Source organism: Prenolepis imparis, unplaced genomic scaffold (genome assembly GCF_030444845.1).
Source record: "Prenolepis imparis isolate NDT839.2.m4 unplaced genomic scaffold, iyPreImpa1.0 SCAF_5, whole genome shotgun sequence".
Taxonomy (NCBI): Eukaryota; Metazoa; Arthropoda; class Insecta; order Hymenoptera; family Formicidae; genus Prenolepis; species Prenolepis imparis.
The window spans coordinates 8,178,516-8,200,278 of NW_028141163.1; the positions used below are offsets into that span (position 1 = coordinate 8,178,516).

Here is a 21,763-nt window from a genome sequence, read left to right on the forward strand (position 1 = left end):
ATTCTAAGAGAAAATTCTCTCTGTGTATAACTTGCATAGCTAATATACTCAATACTCAATACTGTAATGAAAAAGCTACCTTATTTTTTTGTATTATGAAAGTTTTTAAACATTTTTTGCTTATTTGGAATAAAAATTGTAGATTGTTGCAATCTACTTTATTAAAAGAAAGAGACAAATCACTTATTACAAAAATTTTCTCTTTGTCTTAAAAAATGCGAGAAAATATAAAAAATCGAATGTGTAGTCATTGATTGAAAAAAATAATAGCGAATAATCTATCTTGAATCATTTCATAAAACGAAGTACAATTATATTAATAACAGATTTAAACAAGCAATTACATAGATTTTTGTAATAAAATCGTATGTAATTTAACGAAATATCTTTAGTAATATGCAAAAAAAAAAAAAAAAAACGAAACTCACGGATGCACAACGAAATTATTTTCACGATGAACGTCCATTATAAACGTTCATCGATTTCACCAACTGAATATAAGGGAATGAAGAAAATGAATCGAAATGGAGAGCTTTTAAATTAACCAATCGCGCGATTTTATTTGCCGATAATTGCCTAGCGAGTAGTGCAAAGAAACGGAAGAAAGGTGCTTTTAAATTCTGCTAATTACCGAAGCCCATTCCCCCTTCCATCCTCATGCGAGATAATATAAAATTGAAAAAATTCGTCGCGAAATATTGAACGGGCAGCGATATTGTTCTATATCTGATCAATTGCAAATTCGATTAATGCTAACTCATCGTTAACTGTGCATATTCCTTCCCTATTTCTGTATTATTTATATATGTTTTATCTGATACTTAAGTAAGAATGAGCTATTACTTTCTGCATTACTTTGTGCGTGCTAAATTAATTGTTGATCGACGTGATTATAATATTCGTTTCTGCATTTATTACCTTTTTATTTCTATATTATAATAAAAAAATTAGAATTTAAATCGTTTCGAATATCAATATTTTTTCTATTAAATTAAATATCATACAACAACGAATTATATTGTTTGCTATTTTCTTATTCAGTATGATAAATGTATATTTATAAAATTTAATCTACCATTTATAATTTGTATAAATATTTCTAGTTTTTACTGTATATTATAATTTAAATATATATATTTTCGATTTAGAATTTGTACATTTTTATGTTAAATATCAGTTATTATAATTATTTTTCTTTCTTCTTAATGCTTTAACTATATATTAAATTAAATATTATTTATTATATGTATATTTTACTTTCTATGAAAAAACGCAACATATATAATCCGGTAAAAATTAAATAAAATTCTCGAACTCGTTTTTTTGCAAATAATTCAAATAATGTACTTTCAGTGTGCGGTTCCAATATAATTCGTTTTTAAATCGAGCTATCCGCACGTCAGCCATCTATCGTCATTCCGTTCTCCAAAGAACATCCGAAGGACCAACGCGATTTGATTGATTACACTTCTGTATCTACAGGGAACTCACGACGACACATATGATATGCAAATGTGACATATGTGACACGTCATGAGGTATTACATAAAAATAGGTTAATCTATTATATGCTGCGCCGGACAGGAACTAACCTGGTACTTTTTCCCGATGCGATAGCCTACATGTAACAAGCATCTTTCTCCACGAATGTTACAGCATTTTATAGGAAAATCGAACATGAACGATATCCTTAAATTCTTTCTAGGCTAATCTGCGACGAGAAAATGGATGGATAAATAGTTTTAGCATACGTGAGATATATTTAATTGGCGTACTAAAAAAATTTTTTCTATGGAATTTTTTCTCTTTATTTCGGCTTGTCTTATTTATACCCTAATTTCATGTTGAAAATAATGAATAAAATTGCACTTTATCCTCAGAGATATTGTATAATATAAATTTAAATAAAAAGCGTTAATGTATACTAATATCAAATATCAAAATTAAATTTACTACAATATTAATTTTATAATGCACAATCTATAGTGAATAATCAAGAAAATAAAATATGTTAATATTTTACTGAATTAACTTTATAACATCAAAGATTTAACAATTACTTTTTTAAATAAATAAAAGCAGTAAAACATTAAATAATCAAATGTAAGCAATTAATCGTGCTTAGTTTATGATACAAAAATATTTCCAGAAAAGAGAATATGTTTGTGAAAATCTTACTGAGGAAGAAAGTCTGCTTGTGATACGAAAATATTTCTATACTGAAAATAGCGTGTATCGCCATCCGTGACGTAAAAAGAAAGAAAAACATGGTGAAGGAGGGTACCTAGTCAATTTTTCCGCATCATATAACGATAACAGATACTCTAGCTGCCATAACCACCGCGACGAGAAAGGAAGAGGCAGGAAACGAGGAGAATTTGTTGTTCTAACCTCAAATCGAAAGCTGATCTCGCTCGTGCATCAAAGTTTGGCTCGATCAGGCTTTGGGGTTCACCGAAACGAAACGCAGAATTTTGGCTCTTTTCTCAATCTTTTTCTCTTTTGCTTCAAAATGTTCAAATTGTCTCGAAAATTGTGCGCTATTTCTGTTGTAACAAAACTATGAATTTTTGATGAAAAATTTCAATGACAAATAACTAACTAATAAAATAAATAACTAACTCTAGCTATAGAATGGTAGCTCAATAGTTAGGTGATTAATTATCAGTCTCTCAATTATATTTATTTCTTTTAAAATAATTTAGTTACGAATGTTTTTTTCAACAGAGTTTTTAGACACATTAAGTGTAATTGATGTATTTGAATTAAAATATATAAAATGTAATCGCAAGTAAAGAAAAAGAATAATAAAATGGTAAAAATTTAAGTATTAATCATAGAATCATAGAATGCAGATGCATCCTAAATAATAAAAAGAATATATTTTGTTTTGTTATATTGAAAATTATTCTCATATGTGCATCCTAAATAATAAAATAAGACTGATACAAAGAATTGTTTGTAAAATATATATAAGAAATTCTTCAAGTAAAAATTCTGTCATAACAAAACTATAAATTTTTGATAAAAAATTTCAATGACAAATAACTAACTAATAAAATAAATAACTAACTCTAGCTATCTAATGATAGCTCAATAGTTAGGTGATATTAATTATCAATCTCTCAATTATATTTATTTCTTTTCATATAATTTAGTTACGAATGTTTTTTTCAACAGAGTTTTTAGGCACATTAAATTAAAATGTAATTGATGTATTTGAATTAAAATATATGAAATGTAATCGCAAGTAAAGAAAAAGAATATAATAAAATGGTAAAAATTTAAGTATTAATCCGTATTAATCATAGAATCATAGAATGCAGATGCATCCTAAAGAATTAAATAATAAAAAGAATATATATTTTGTTTTGTTATATTGAAAATCATTCTCATATGTGCGACAGAATAAAATAAGACTGATACAAAGTATTTTTTGTAAAATATATATAAGAAATTCTTCAAGTAAAAATTCTGTCATAACAAAACTATAAAGTTTTGATAAAAAATTTCAATGACAAATAACTAACTAATAAAATAAATAACTAACTCTAGCTATCTAATGATAGCTCAATAGTTAGGTGATATTAATTATCAATCTCTCAATTATATTTATTTCTTTTAAAATAATTTAGTTACGAATGTTTTTTTCAACAGAATTTTTAGGCACATTAAATTAAAATGTAATTGATGTATTTGAATTAAAATATATGAAATGTAATCGCAAGTAAAGAAAAAGAATATAATAAAATGGTCAAAATTTAAGTATTAATAGAATCATAGAATGCAGATGCATCCTAAATAATAAAAAGAATATATTTTGTTTTGTTATATTGAAAATTATTCTCATATGTGCATCCTAAATAATAAAATAAGACTGATACAAAGAATTGTTTGTAAAATATATATAAGAAATTCTTCAAGTGATAATTAAAAAGATTATTTTAGTTCACATTTGTAAAAAAGAGAATAAAAAATTGATAGTATTAATTCTTACAGAACGAAATATTCAAATCACAAGTAAATATTATATAAATGAAGCAATCAATTGTCGGAAAGCATAATTATTACGATGTAACAACGAACTGTCAAACAAACAATTTTTTCGTGGGAATAATAAATAATAAATAATAGTACTCACCAATTCTGGATCTCACCAACGCTGTCGTCACTTCCTGCTTCATCGAGGAAAAGCAGAATGAGGGCGAGAGAGGGATCGCTTCTCTTTGCTTTTTTCATTATCCTGCTCCATCCTAGTCCTTCCTTTTGCACACTTGTCATTTTCAAATCACTTTCATTCACATGAGTCTCTGTTGTCTCGCCGAGTCAGACAAATGTAAACAAACAGAAGTTAAGGGTTAAGGAGGCTCCTCCTATATATCATGTCCGTATTTACCGTATCCACGTATTGTCGATAATTGTATCGTCGGTACGAAAGTTCGGGGGGAGGGGGGAGAGAGAATAAAAAAGGATAGACTCTTTCTGTCTCCCTCTTCTTCCTCCTCTCTCTCGCTCTTTGTCTCTGTCTTTGTCTATCTTTTGGACTTCGCTGTACATTGATATAATATCACAATTCCTTGTCCCTTCGCCTGGCCCTTCCGATACGCACAAGGTAAAGGAGCTCGAGGAATATCCTCCTTTCATCGAGACTAGCTTGATACGCGAAGTTCAGCGTTCGTTCGCGACGCGAAACGCACGGGTTCCATCTCGAGTACCGGGGGACGGAACGTACCGGTCACGAATATCGAGAACGACGTGATATTTGCGACAGCTTTCGCTAATATCGTTGTCTATCACACCATCGCGATTAGGTATTACTCGAGTCGACACTCCAGACACTCCCGAGACTCGCGCGCGTTCACTCACGATCGACGAAAAATGCGCGAAAGACCCGCGTAAACGATCCCGCCGCCATATTAAACTAGCATGAAGTGCAGAACTAGCTAGATGCGGTAGCGACTATGCGAGTCAAACGAGCAATTCGCAACCGCGAGACAAAAATAATTATATGTATCTCGAATGACGTAATAAGAAGAAAATTAATAAGAATTCGTGTTATTAATAATTCTATGCTCCAAACATTGTATTTATTAATATATGTATATATTATATATATATATATAATCGAGATAAATTTCGATCGATATCGATTCGATAATCGATTCCAAGCACTCGCAGCGCCAAGTGGACCGTAGTCTTATTCGTGATTTATAATTGCCATGAATGATGGAGGTATTCATAAAAAAAATAATATAATGGAGCAAAGATTAATTATCGATAGACGAACGTTCTATGTATCATGCGTCACTCATTGTGATGACGCATCGTGTCTAATTGAGCTTTCATCGTTGATGCAGACAGGCGAAAACGCGACAAAGAGCGACGCAATGGCCAATTAATTAACCGCTTTTTAAAAATAAAAGATTGATTACTGCTTTTTGTCACGCGACAAGCGTTTTATTTCGTCTCTATAAACTATTAAAGTTTCGAAACAGTGCAATATATTAATCTGCAATCGTACAAAATATTTACATACGCGAGATGAAAAAATTTCGATGCTCAATGCGTTATTTTATATATACATATACATGTATGTGTGATCGACGCGTCATGACAGTTTCTCGGTTGACTCGCATAGTGTCACCACTTGTCCGCTTCGCCGTGTCGCATTGTCGGCGCGACGACGAGACAGCAGACAGCTCCGTATAGTTTCGTTTATTTCGAACGTTTTATCCGCTCGGAATGTAAAGTTACGTGCGAACGCGAGTGTCGGGAGTGTCGAATCAATTATTCTATGTTAAATTAGCGTGAAATTAGATCGTACGTGTGCGATTATGTTTAACATTCGCTGCTAATTGGCGCTATATATTTATGGTAGCGTTCGTGTACATTCTATTTCGAGCGTATTATTTCGCGTCGGGATTGAATTAAGATATTCCATAGTAATTAATGATATTTATTTTGCCGTAATTATCGTGATTATGTAATTAATCGTATATGAGGTGCAAGGTATTTACACTCGCTATCCTAGATTCAACTAGAGTCATTGTGTATGTATGGATGTGTGATCGAGGTGCGCCATGATAGTTTCTCGCTTGACTTGCGTGTCGTCACTTTGGTCGACGCGCCTTGAGTTTCTCGCTTGACTCGCGTAGTGTCACTTTCCCGCCAAGCGCGTCACTGCCGAAGACTAGGCAGACGAGGCAGTTCCGTGTTTTATCCGGTCGAAATTTCAATTTACGTGCAAACGCGAGTATCGGGAGTGCCGAATCAATTATGCTAGTGCGTTAAATTAATGGTAAATTATATCGTGCGTGTGCGATATTGTGTTTAATATTCGTGGTTGTTAATCGCCGCTATTCACACCAATCGCGGCGTCCGCGCTCAATTTATCGAGCTATCATTTCGTTATACGCTCGTCGGCATTGCCGAATTAAGATATTTGCAGTAATTTATTATAGTAATTGTGGTAAATATTAATGATATTTATTTCGCGAATACATAATTAATCGTTATAAAACAATTATATAGGATATTTGCACTTAACATCGCGAGTCATTGTGTATGTATGTGTGTGTGAGAGAGAGAGAGAGAGAGAGAGAGAGAGAGAGAGAGAGAGAGAGAGAGAGAGAGAGAGAGAGAGAGAGAGAGAGACGCATCACAACGGTTTCTTCTCACTTTATTCGCATAATACCAACATTTCAGAGTGTAATACTGTCGCCGGCGCATTGATCTAAAATTAGTACACACGATTGAAATCCTTCGCGCATTATATTCATTTGAAACGTGTCGCGTAATGAAAATTGGCAGTGTTGAGAGACAGACGATTATTGCATTTCATGTTGTTCACGATTGTTGTTTGCGTGTTTCAAAATGAGTCGTATAATAAGTATCGGGAGTGCCGTACCGTAACCGTGTCAGTAATTAGCGCGCGTGATCGTAATTAACTGCGATTTTTCTTGATTGATTCGTTCGGACAGAATAATTGCGGTGACTGCATACATGATTGGTAAATATTTATATTTATTTATCGTGTTCTCTCACAACGTTCATTTCTTTGTGACAATTTAACGTAGTGTCATAATAATTATGTTTTAACAGACGATTAATATCATTGACTTCAATGTTATTAATTATATTATTTCTAAATATTAGCAACATGTTGTTATTTTCATTATTTTTTATTAGTAACCTATTTCTTAATTGTTACTTACATTGTTACTTACTATTTCTTAATGTTAAAAAAAAATTAATCCATTTCTTAATATTAGAAAAAAAGTAATATTATAAAAATTTTTTTCATTTCTTTGTATATACATATTTAGTAAAAATATATTTAAAAATAACTTAAAAATAACTTATTAAAAATTATTTTAATTTGTGTTTACAGATCAGTTTCCAGTTTTCAACTGCAGTTATATCATTAGACGTATCATCATTATGGTGAGTAATGTTTAATATAGAAATTATTTAATAACAATTTAATTACAATCAAAACATTGAAATTTTACTTATTAGGATTTAAAATAGTTATTATTTAAATTTTTGAAAAATTTAAATATACTAAAAATTTAAAACATCAATTAAAATATATTAATGATTAGAATATATGTGTGTATGTACATACGTGATAAAGGTGATTTTTGTGTAGAACATTCCAAATTTGTTTATAAATTTTTTATTTATAAATTTTTTTTAAAAATACTCATCTAAATATTATGAAATAATAATTGTTAATTTCATTAATTTTTAGACAATCTAACTTGATTGTGTGTAATTGTACATTATAAATGAATATTTATAATGAATAATTATTCAATGAATAATTATTGTGAACAAACAAATGCAACAAATTTCTTGTTTAATTTTTCTCTTTTTTTAAAATTTTTTATTCCTGTTTTATTTGCATATGCAATTTGCTAATAATAGTTGATCTACAATAATTATTTGAAAATACAAAAGAATGTGTAACCGTAACTTGTTTTTTATTTTGCTATTCTATTGTTACAATATCGATTTATTTTGTCAATTGTATATGTTTGAATAGGATTTAAAATACAAAAATATTCAGAAATAATATAAAAAAATATAATAGTTGTTTATATAATAATATTTTATTATTTTTTAAATAAAAATTTATATAAAACCAAAACTTCAAAATCATAAAAGATACACTACACAAACAAATATATATTTGTATAATAAAGATGATAAGCAAATGGAAAGGAAAAAAACATACAAGACTAGATAAAGAAAATTAATTAGAGTTAACAAATATTATAGTACAAAAGTAAATATTATAGTAGCAAACGTTAATTTTTTTAAAAAGAACGTGATTATAGATTCGTTATCGAGAAACATTTTCTCTCGGAGGACGACTAACTATAATTATTGTTCTGAAATTTTGAAATTAATGTTTTTATTTAGAACGCAAATCTTTACGATTTTTATAGATCCTGATTTTTATAATATTTAACAATATATTACACGTTATATATGATGTAAAAAAACTTGACATTTAGAAATTCTGTTAAGTATTTAATGTTCGCAAAATTGCGTATCAATCAATAATTACTTCGTGATTCATTAAGTCTGTCATACTGAGCAGTTAATTATAAAATGTGAATGTTATTTAACATTTGAGTCGTTCGCTCGAAAAACGACTTAAGTGTTTGCACAAAAAATTGAATTAAAGATTCAACTATATGATTCGAGTTATTAAACATTATCCTATTCTTAGCTTTTATATTTTTTAATATACACATTCCTATTTTGATGAGTAGCAAAATGTTTAATAACTTGAATCATATTGTTGAATCTTCAATTTTTTTGTGCAAAAACTTAAGTCGACTTAAATTTTTCGGGCGAACGACTCATTTATATTTAAAACAATTTAATTTTAATTTAATTTTAATTGAAATCTACTGCAATTAATTAGTATAATATTTTTCGCATATTTCATCCAAAAGAAAGTTCACATACATTCTGTGTAACATGACATACACATGCACATTGTACATACATTGTACGTCTCATCAGCTTGATTGGCTCGTTTCAATACACACAAAACGAATGTCATCCGTTTTGATTAGAGTACGTAGGATTGTTCATCGTGGAATCCACGATGTCGATACCCGCCGTTTTGATGTTATTCGATTTTCCACTCCCGTTGTATTCGCATGTAAACCACATGATGGGTACATTATGTTTGTGTATTTCGGACGCTCTTTATAGTTCTCTCGCTTGTCTCGTAACCAACTATTCATGTTCTCGTACAAGTTGATCAGAAATAGTTGGCAATCAATAATAATGGTAGGGATGGAAAAGATTTAACCGAGGGGAGGTTGTGTAATCCTGCAATCTATCCCAAAGCCGATTATACAGTAATTACATCACTATCCGTTGCAAGTTATATACGAATGTGTAATTAATTCGCACTGTATAATCATTTAAAATTTATAATTGTTAGTTGTAATGCATACCATCTTTGTGCAATAGAGTGTAATGCATAATCGAATATGTCGCGTAATTAAAGCGATTATTAACGTCGCCGCGAGCGCGAAAGAAAGTTGCCGTATATTATTTGTGATTAATGTATTTAATACGTACAAAAGTTGTCTCGCTTAACTGATTAATTCACGCAGCTACGACAAATGGTTTAATCCCGCTGGATAATGACCATCTACATATATACGACAGAACCTGGCGCTTAAAACCGAGGTGAAACTTCTATGTAATTCCATTAATTCCGGCGTAAATATAAACCGCAAGATACATTAACATCATTACGGCCTAAAATTTTTTTTCTCGTATAATGCATTTCACATATGCATGCGAATACTTTACTCGGCTCTCAGGTATATGTTAATGCATTAAAATGGTAGGCATATTTTCCATAATTCGTGATGCATCAGAATATAAGAAACAATGGAAACGAATGCATTTTACTGTGAAAATAAAATTGAAAAAATACGTAGTTAAAATCTGATATAAAATTTTCACAAATGCGTTAAAAATTTACTGAAATATAGTGTAGAATTCAGAGTTTAAACATATTTAATCGTTTTTTATGTATATTTGTTTTTGGCTGAAAAGTCACGCATGATGAGATAATGTTGGCGTACGAAAATTGCACATTATTTAGAATTATACACACATACATTTAAAAATATTTTTATAATAATAATTTTTATAATTATTATTATAATTATGTTAACTACCATTAACCATTATTACGTTAGATAAATAAAACATAGAATGAGACCAAACATGATACATTTAATACAAACGTGATATTAAGTCGGTGCTTCCGGGCTACTAAAGAGAGTTAACGCTCATCACATGGAAGTTTCTTTATCATTGAAGTTCGATTCTGGGATATTAACTGTAATCTATGGTTCCGCATGGTCCGCCAGTAAATCGCGCATTAGATTCGAGAGTCAGCCGAGCGATTTTCTAACTCTCTGCTCGGGAGCTCGCGAGCGTGATCGGAGTTAACTCTGGAACTCGGTGGACCGCGCGAAGCGATAAAACACCAGGTAATATCCAAACTCGAGTATCTATCGACGTTCCTTATGCCGGTCGAATGCGTGGTCGCGCGATGCATAATATTCTGTGACAAATGGCGAATACATGGCGATGTATATGTGTTGTGTGTGTGTGTGTGTATGTACACTGAGAGAATTTTCTCTTAAAATTTACCCTGAAAATTATGGTAATCGTGGGACAATATGGTATAGAAAGAATTTTACGAGAATTTCTTTGATTAATATTTATCACAATAAAAATATAATACCTATCTATCACAATAAAATATAGAACATGTTTGATTAATTTTACTAAACTGCATTATAAAATTAATCAAACATATTTTATATTTTATTATAATAGATTATTTTTATTGTGATAAATATTAATCAGAGAAATTCTCATAAAATTCTTTCCATACCATATTGTCCCACAATTATCATGATTTTCAGGGTAAATTTTAAGAGAAAATTCTCTCTGTGTATGTATGTACATGGACGAGAAATACAAAATGAGAAATGCGCGAAGAAAGAAAGATGTCGACGAATGAGAGGAAGATATTTCTGTGGTATAATGGAATGATTATTCTCACGACTGTGTATGGAGTGCGTGATGAACAATTGTTCCGCGTTCCACAGTTATATCGGTTTTGACAATGTACACGCGTGTATACAAACCGATCGGATAAATCCACAACCTGTTGGGTATTACTGCATTAACCACCGGAGCCCGAGATCGTACGTGCTGTCTGACCGAGAATTCCAATTTCGAAATTCGCGGCCCGCTTCCGAAACAAGATCAAAGTTAGACTATTCTCGATCGTAATTCGTGACCTCCTTCTTCGCAATAAGCGAGGCAATCGATTTGTTATTCGTCCTATCAATACATATGTGAGTGAAATACATATTTTATGTCTTGGAAAGATATCAGCAAACTTATCTCTTTCTAATATTCATTCTTGACTAACACATATGTTTCTGTTATTGTACACTGAGAGAATTTTCTCTTAGAATTTACCTCGAAAATTATTGTAATCGTTGGACAATATGGTATGGAAAGAATTTCTCTGATTAATATTTATCACATAAAAAATAATAATATCTATTGCAATAAAATATAAAATGTTTCATTAATTTTACTAAACTGCATAGTAAAATTAATCAAACATATTTTATATTTTATTGTAATGATATTATTATTTTTATTGTGATAAATATGAATCAGAGAAATTCTCATAAAATTCTTTCCGTACCATATTGTCCCACGATTACCATGATTTTTAGAGTAAATTCTAGGAGAAAATTCTCTCTGTGTATATCTATCTTGATTTTTTTACGCTTTAATAACTTCTTGCCTTTCTGTCTTATGTAATAATCGAAACAATAGTCAGTAGCAATCGTCTATAAGACTATTAGTCATTTCTCAAAATTATCTTGGAGCGCAACGCGTTAAATCAATGACTATTATCTTTTTGAGATTGTGCCCAATTTTACACCACCGCATCGCTACGCTAATTTTGCGGTAAAGAGCGACTCTTCTGTAACAAGCTTTCGGATGCAATTGGAGAAGTGTCACCGCGGAGGTTAAACGGACGACGGTGACTAACGAAGTAGCAGTCTGTTAACAGTGTTAAGCACGCGGGTACCGCAATTTAGCGTTGCCGCCGTCGGCGAGACCGGCCTACTTCCGACGGAGGCACACTCTCTCATATATGCACATGAGACATGCATACATGCAGGTATTCGCATGTGGATATGTACATATATACAGCGAATACGATATACATGGCACGACACAGAAGCGCGAGCTCGATAAAGTAACGTATTACCTCATAGCCGATTTCCGGAACTGGATTTACGACGGCGGCACGCACGCGTAAATTCGCCGCTTTCCTAAACTGTCCGCCGGTACAATGGCCCATGAAATTGTTGGCAATGCTCTTAATAACCGTCGTTATAAACTGAAGTCATTCGCAATACTTTGTCATAATTGTGCTGTTTCTTTTCGCGGCGAGTTTAAGAAAACGACAGCGTTAAATCGAGAGCTTTTCGTCGCTAAGCCGAAGCTGAACACGTAAAATCGTGAAATCAATTTCTTAAACCTTTCTTAACGTTTTCTATTTTTTGGACAATTATCTTTAGGTAAAAATCGACATTTATTTCGTTTAAATATTTAAAAATTCAAGAAATGTCACATTTAAAAAAAATATAAAAAAGTTATAATTTACGAAAATTATTCGGTATAAAATAATGTGTATAATTGTGGATTTAATTCATTTTGATTGAAGTTTTTTTGCAAATTTTCAACATTCGATGACCCTCGACGGGATTAGAAGCACAATAGTTTCATTATTGTTTGTAATATAAAACATCGATTATATTGTACGGAAGTTTTAATCTGTTCATATTCATTGTTTTTTAATTTTTTCGTTAACCTCTTTCATCAGTAATAAACTTACATTACTTTGTCGGAGATCTTAATATTGAAGAAATAAAAAGACAATCTCTCAATTCGTCTTTCTTTATGCTTACTTTTATTTATGTTTTAATTGCGAATCCGAAGTTGGAGATCTTGTAATGTGAGAATAAAAAGTAATAAAGTATTCTTGAGCCTGAATAACGCTGCATTCGGCTTTATACTAGATATTTCGAAAATGTATAAATTAAGGAAATAATAAGGAAAAGCAAATATTAGTAAACATTTTTAAATAAGTTTGAAGTAAATTTTTTCCTTATAAAAAATTTAATTGAGCTCTTTATTCATTGTACTTTTTTAATTCGTAGTAACTTTTCAATTTTCTTTTTTAAATTTCTTTTTTATTTTAATTAATATTGAATGAATATTAAATTAAATTATTCTTAAAATTTATTATAACTTGTTTTAATGCAAGCATACAAAAATTTTAATTCCTAGTGTTAAATATACATAATTAAGTTTTTAATTTATTAAAAAATGTTTGCTGAATTTGACAAATATATATGATGAAATGTGATAAAACTCATTTCCGGATACCCTATATGTGTCATAGACTCTCTCTAATTATAAAAGTAAAAAAAGTACGATATTTGGGGGGGAGGGCTGCTTTAAGATCTCAGTTTAATGTTGTTTGAAGAAAAAAATTGTAAATTGGAAATATTTTCACTTAGAAACAAAATAATTAAATCACAAAAATATTAACAAAATGTTTAAAAGTTTAGAAGTCATCTACATACGTATAATCAATCGGAAATATTGAAGTAAACTTCTAAGCAAAAATAAATCTATTGTTTTAAAGCTCAATTGGATTTATATGTTTTTAGATCTCTAATCTTAAAGGTACTATTGCTTTTACAAAGAGTTTTAATTATATACTTAATTATTTTAATTAATTTTGCAGCTTTTTTTCCTTTGAAAATTTAATAAATCTTTTTTTTAGTCTCATATATTTTTGTAGATTTGTAGGAAAAAAAAAAGATGTATACATTCAGATTTTATAATTTTTTAGCTTCTTGCATTCAATTAATTTTGAATTAATTAATTAATAATCAGGTTTAATATTAGATTAATATCAGATATATTAAGCATTAAATTGACTATGATATATATTTGTATGAAGAGTAATAAAGACATATACATACACATATACATACATATATACATACATATACATATCCATATACATATATATACATAGAGCTAAATATATGTGATAGAAACATATAAGTATAAGATAGGAGAATGGAACTATTTAACGGTACATACACACTGGAAATTTATGCCAATGATAATTAATGTGCGTGATCTCGTAAAATATGCAAATATATCTCAATCGCGTCAATTAGATTAGCCAATAGTTTCATTGATTACACGCGTACGTTTTGTCTAATTATGCACTTTGCTTGTTGATGAGGAAACCGCGAAGCACTACAGAAACGAATTGGTTGTAACTGTTGTACACCAGGTCATAACTTGTATCCTCGTACAATTAACCAACGTACGCAATGCATAATGCATTGCTGTTGTTGTTTCGGCAATGGTACAATTATCGTAAGAGATCATGATACAGTTAGAGTTTACGATCACAAAGTTTACAAATGGTCACGTAATGTCGTTTGCTCATTATGCCATTCTGATATAGTCTCTGTCTTATATTCCAACGCACGGATGAATAATACAAGTTATTATTAAAATACATTTATTATAACAAAATTTAGCTGTATGAACAAAACTAATAAAATAAATTTTGCATAGTATTTACCACTCAAAATTTGTAAATAATTTTTGAATCAGAAAATTTTATCATGGCTGAATAGGTATAGAATACTCTAACTTTTATAGAATGCTCTAAATTTTATAATAAAGTTATTCTTTATTTTTTAATTACATTAGCTCAGATTTCTCCAAGCTTATAGAAAATATGATACATGACCCTGTGAATTCTTTGTTGTTAAAAAGAATCAAGATTAAATAATCATATAGATACAAGTAATATTATACTAATGTCGATATACTTTAGGATCCAGTTTCTTATGGATATAATTTTAGAAATGTAGATGGATATAATTTTAGAAATGTAGATTTTCTTTTTATATCTGTTAGGAGATAAACGTTAGACAGATTTATTGCTGTTCAGTAAAACTTTAAATTTTCGTAAATAATAAACGATATAAGGTTCTTTAAATAAATCTTTAAGTAATTTTTTATACAATTCTTTTATTCTTTCTTTTTTCTTTTTCTGTTTTAGGATAATTTAATTATATAAGCAAGCAATTATACATTATATATCTTATTGTGTTCCTTCGCGATGGCTTAATTATTTTGATTTAGAGAATATTCATAAGAACTTTTATGAAAAATGTAGTTATTAAAGGATTATTATTCTGTTGCACAAAAATATTTAAAATAAAACAAAAAAGAAAAAGAAAGGATGAAAACTTTCTCTCTTTTTATATTATATTCTCACTTTTATCCGTGAAATATTTCATGCAATCATATGTGATGATTTCTATATAGTTTATTTTTACTCTGATAAAAGATTGATTTAGATACAAGAGTTATCTGAAATGTTATCTATAAGTATCAGCGTATGATGCGGGGAGGAGGCATTTTGCATTTTAAAAGTTTGTTTAAGAGAAAGTTTGTCTAAGAGAGGAAAAACTTTGAAATTAGATCATTGATTGCCGTAATTTCGTAAGCCACTTTAAATAAAATTAATTTGTTAATGTTCCAATAAAATTGATTTTGTTATCTTCGAGGTAAAAAGTAAATTAAAAAATTAGATGATATTAATATTCGTATGAATATTTTTTCTTATTGAAATCAAGCTATAAACTGTTTATTATATCGCATATATAATCATAAATTTTAACACTATGTGCTTTTACATTTGCATTAAAAAATTTTAATTTCCAATAAATTAAAGTTAAAAACATTTTTTAAATAAAAATAGTTTATATATATGTATGTATATATGTATGTATATATATCTGAAAATTTTTAGATTATTCGACGGCGATGAATAAATTAATGGCAAGTTCTACATTGTTAAGTTCGTTTCGCGAGCACCCTGAAGTGTATAAATTACTGCAAAATATACGGTAGCTATTGTACTCGGAAATACGTTTTTCTCGAATATAAATCCCTCTTCAGTATATGTTAGAAACCTTAAGTGCTTTTTTCGGGAATTGATTTATAACGATATGCAGCTTTGAACTCCACATAAACAATATATATCTATTGAGTATGATTTTAATATAATATAGGCAATTGAAACATTTATTAGTCAACAGGATAACAAAAGTGCACACTTATATATTTTATATATACACGTATAGGTATATATATGTATATAATTATTTCAAACTTTATTATGTGAATCATGTTAAAATTATATTATATTTTTATATGTAGAAATAAAATACTTCATTTATTCTTTTCATAAACGTAACTCCGATATGTGGTCTGTGCAGAGTTGATAGATTCGCTATGCGTGAGCAAGATTCGCACTCAATTACTCGCTACAGCAATAAAGCTTTATTGTTCTTGTGTTAGTGTTGGTTGGGTATTAATAGTGGACACATCGGGCGTTGAAAAATTCACGAACACAATTAATTCCCATAGTTATTGTTCTTCCATTTAGGATTTCGGTGGTTTTGGCATTTCGTAACAATTGACGATTCAGAGATATTTTGTAGCAATTGACGATTCAGTGATTTGTTAACTAGAATGCTCATTGAATGCTTTAAAATACTATCGACTTTATAATGTGTATCAATATGAAAACGTGATAAGTCGAATGCAAAATCATTGCAAACTAAAATAAAGAAGAGGAAGGGGGACTAATTTGCAAATTTAAAAAAGTTATAAATGTAGAAATTGATCTTTGTTTAAAAAAAACAAGATTATTGTTTAAGAAAATAATTTTTTTTAAATTTGCTGTTGATTAAATAAGCTATAACTTGCTTAGAACATCGTTACATGTGAAATAATACCAAAAAGTTTTTATGTTTCGTGCGATAAAGCTCGAGATTCAATCTGTAATTATTATTTGAAGTAATTATTATGAACAGCTTTTCACATGTAATTTTGATGTAATTTTAGTTTGATAATTATTACGTTATATGATTATTATTATGTTATTTATTATGATATTATTTTTATTTTTAGTTATTACAATTCGAAATAATAAAAATTGTTATTTATTTTAGAATTTCCATTCTTTCTTTTTATAAAACTTTCAATTGTGAAATCTCTTCCGAATATTTTTCTTTTCAAAAATTTTAATTTTTAAAAAAATTTTTTGCACCAAAATTTTCATATATCAGTTGTGGCTCTGTTCGAATATTCACGCATACACAGATATAATCACATATAAATGTATTAACAGATACATTACGTGTATACGCACAATATTCATATATATACATATTCGTATATACATATACATATTCGTATATATACATATTCGTATTATATACATATTCGTATATATACATATAATATATGTAGATTGTATCGACAGCAAGTTTATTCCGAAAGCGATTATCTGATATAGGATAAGAGAATTAGATTTGTGAAGTTTGAAGGACTATATAGACTTTCCTGAAATCCGCTCTCTTTATCTTCTTTATTTTTTGAATGTTTTATTAATTACTACCTAATTAGAGACGACGCATCATAAATGGTAGGACAGAAAGGGAGTTTCCTTGTCTCTCCTTCTGTCTTATCATATTTAATCATCATCTCTAATTTGATAGTAATTAATAAAACATTGTTTACCGTATCAGAAATACGGCACGAGATAATCGTCGTGTCGCACAGTTTCAAATTACTGATTCTTGCGCAGCGATTGCTAGGTATATGATTTTGCATAATTGATTCGGATGGACGAAGTCGTGACCAGCACGATGGATACCGATAAGATATTATCCGGGTTACTGCAATTGTGTGGTCAGTCGAGTCAATCAGAACGCGATTATATGTCGCCTTGTCTCGTTCAATACCTACGAAACAATACGCCTGTTTCCCAAGCATTGCCGTAAATGAATGATAATTAATCTGGATGGTCAAGTTTCCTCTGCGATACGATGACTCGTTCTTGTTTTGCGGAAATGTTTGATACATTTGATATATTGTAATAAATGGGCAATATCGATATCGTGATTATGTATTCTGAATGATATTATATTATAGAAGATTTGAATTAGTACTGAACAAATTTTAAATGCTATAATGGTTATAGAAAAATTAAAATAATATTTCAAGATTTATATATTTATCTATTAATTTTTCTAAATAATTAAGCATAAAAAGAAAATATAATTACAAAAATTCAAGTTGAAAACTTTTCTATAAAATCTTCTTGATTTGTCACAAATGAATTTGATTTGAGACAGATAAAAGAAAAAGATTTTAAGTTAATTATGTTGCGTCTGACTTTTATTAGTCTATTTCCTATCTGAATTTTTGAATCAGAGTTTTTTCGTTTTATTATTAAAAAATTTAATATTCATTTATTTCATGATAATGTTTCGTATTAAATAATATGCACCGTAATCAAATATATTTTACTTAAACATATATTTTAATTAAATGAAACTTTAATTTGATTTTCTATTATTGATTCTAATTAGAGAGAGATTCATATTTACGAGTATTATATATTTATCATCTTTCTAATTTGTTTACTTTATAAGAAATAATCTCTCTTATTTATTTAATCATGGTAGAGACGGATTAAATGAAAATTAATTATTAAAGAGAAATGGAAAAACAATCGTTTTTTAAAAAATGGAGAAATTTCCGTTTAGTTATAATAAATTTTATAATATCCAATCTTTTAATTTTAAAATAATGGATATTGCCGACGATATGATTGAAATGTTAAGTAATCTATTTTTATTGACTAACAGAACCAGGTCGTTTCAAGGTCGACATCAATATATCGAATAAAAACAATCTACTTTTATACAATCGGTCTTGATTGAAGGTCACTCAAATCGATAGTCTATTATTTTTTCACGTTTTAATGGCATGTCTGGCTCGTTTTTTTTTGGTACAATAAAATTAATATTACAAAGAATAATATAGGATTCCGATCCTCAGCAATTTTAATTTATTAATGTTTTTCGCTCGATCGAACATCTCTTGTTTTAACTTGAGATTAAATAAATTTAACCGCCTTTAATCATATCGGAGAAATGTGTGTGAGAGAATAGCTTGCAGAAATGTTTCTGCGGTTGACGTGCAACAGAGACCCAAGCATAACAAGTATTGTTCGCCCGCTTGAGGAACAATAGGTACTCTACTTCATTCATCCGTCTACAATTACACGAAATTAATGGAAATGAAAATCGGAATCCGGCTGCGCGGTAACATAATGAATGCGTTATACATACATTGGGATATGTTCGCTCTTGTTGGCAATTCGTATGTTAATAATACGCGTTAGATGACGTTTATTATTTAGTTTATTAAATATAGGAAAAACAAAGACTATCACATAATATTGTGTGTCACATAATATTGTGAGTTTAACTTATTGCATATTCTACTTTCGCGCAATTTTAATATTAATATATCTAATATTTTAAATACAAATATATATATCCACAAATATTCACAAATATTTTCCTCTAATTAATGATTGAAGTTTTAGATTTATACTCTCTTAAATTAAATTATGGGAAAATCACTAATTAATAACAAAATTCCATCGAAAATCAGTGAGTATTTCATTGATGCTAAGTAAAAATATTTTATTTTTTCTGTCTTATACATATTTCACTGATTATGGCAGTAAAACTATACAAAAAAATCAACGATTATCATTAACTAATTCTCGTCTCATTGTCAGAAAGATTTCACTGTTTGAACTGCAATACTTATACTTGAAATTATTTATTATTTATCAATAACAATAATATATTGATTCTATTTCAGAGAGTAAAAATCAATTTAATTAGTCTGCAATAAATTTTTTCGTAACGATTGTCATATTTGAAAGGATTAAAAAATAATTATACGTTCGGATGAAATAACGTTCCGGCATTAAAAAGTTCATAAATTGATTCGAGATTCGATTCATAAGAAAACTTTTCGTAACCCTTCTGTTGGACGATAAAATTTTTGAATAATTTGCAAGATAGAAATACGAGAAACAAATAGCCAAACATAAATTTGTAAAATATTAGATATAACAGTATATGTGTCAATCTTGAATTTCATCATAGAGTATGATAAATATTATATACATAGTGTATAATAAAAAATTAGTATCAAAGATTAAAAATATTATTATGAATTTAATATTTGTTCCACTGAAAAAATCGACAATACCATAGAATAAAAAATTAGAAACTTGCAATAAAAAAAATTATGTTATAACATTTTAAGTGATTTCACAATTATTCTTTACAAATTAGTGAGAAGATATTATTTATTCGGCAAAATATTTGATTAAATGGCTATTTTTACTTAACGTTTTAATTATTTTTAGTTTAATAAACTATTAATATATAATTATAAACAAAATCATAAATATTTAAAATAAATTAATATTTCATTATTATACTGCAAATTTATATTATTTATACGTAATAATTTCTAGTGTACTAGTTTTCATTAAAATATATATTGATTTTGATAAAACAGTGTAAATGTTATTTGAATTATTGTGCCTTACGCGAATATATCGAATTAGCAAATTGCCTTGCACAGTTTGAGACTTATAAGATGTTTAAGACGATACGCTGACTAATATGATGGTATGGTTTATATGGCGATAACTCTTCGCACGCGAGATCAGATAATATCAATTCCGAATTGCTTGCGGTGATGGGACAGTGGTTTGGTCATCTCCAGATTTGATCTCCGGTCTACGTCCCCATGGGAGACACGTCAAAGCTGTCGAACATAGGTCGACAAACATGCGGATTCGGGGCGTCCACGCATTGTGGTGACGCCGGGAACGGTTCAAAGCCCATGGCTGACCTACTGACGTCCTTGGTATATGCCGTCGACGGCTTTCCGTGATCAACCAGATCGATTGCCTTTGCTCAGTTAAATAGACAGAAAGTTAGGGTTATATCAAGTAACTGCGTGTTCGAACTCGATTAAGCGTTGTATAAGTAACGGAAGGATTCGTCTTAATAATTGATTCGTTTTATGAGCTTTCATGTTTATCTAGAAAGGGAGAGTTAAAATCTTTCACAAGATTCTTTGCTTGGAAAAAAGAGAGAAAGAGGAAGAGAGAGAAAGACAGAATATATGTATATTATAGGTATATTATATACAAACAAATTCTTTTTTTATTTTATATTATATATATATATATATATATATATATATAAAATAAGAAAAAAAATATATATACATATATAATGAAAATATTTTCTAATATAATTTAATAATTAATTTAATAATGATACACAAGCGGATCGTATAAATGTTTTAGTTAGTTTCTCATATAATTCGATATTTATTCGGCGTGATCGAGAGAAGCTCGTGCGAATCGAGCGTACGGAATCTCAGAGGTATCGTTGCTTTGCAAACTGTAAAGCATATCATACGGATATTATTAAATATTAGATATTCATGAATTCGATGAAGCTGTTGTGCGTAAACTGTCAAAGAGAATGCATATTTACATAACTGTGCAATATATTATATTATATATATATATATATATATATATATATATATATATAATCACTAGCGGATCCTGACGTCGATAATGGGGGGGGGGGTTTGCAAAATT

At 29.1% G+C, this 21,763-nt stretch overlaps 1 protein-coding gene across 4 annotated transcripts in view; it reads left to right on the plus strand.

The window, feature by feature from the left end:
• Positions 1-21,763, plus strand: part of LOC145936313 (uncharacterized) — a 283,300-nt gene that overhangs the window by 56,124 nt on the left and 205,413 nt on the right. For 3 of the 4 annotated variants that reach the window (XM_083038404.1, XM_083038403.1, XM_083038405.1), the window contains one exon: positions 7,391-7,443. The gene's annotated coding sequence lies outside the window, so the exon portion shown is untranslated. Of the gene's footprint in view, positions 1-5,940; positions 6,010-6,705; positions 7,010-7,390; positions 7,444-21,763 lie in introns of those variants that run through there. The other variant, XM_083038406.1, reaches the window with a different exon arrangement.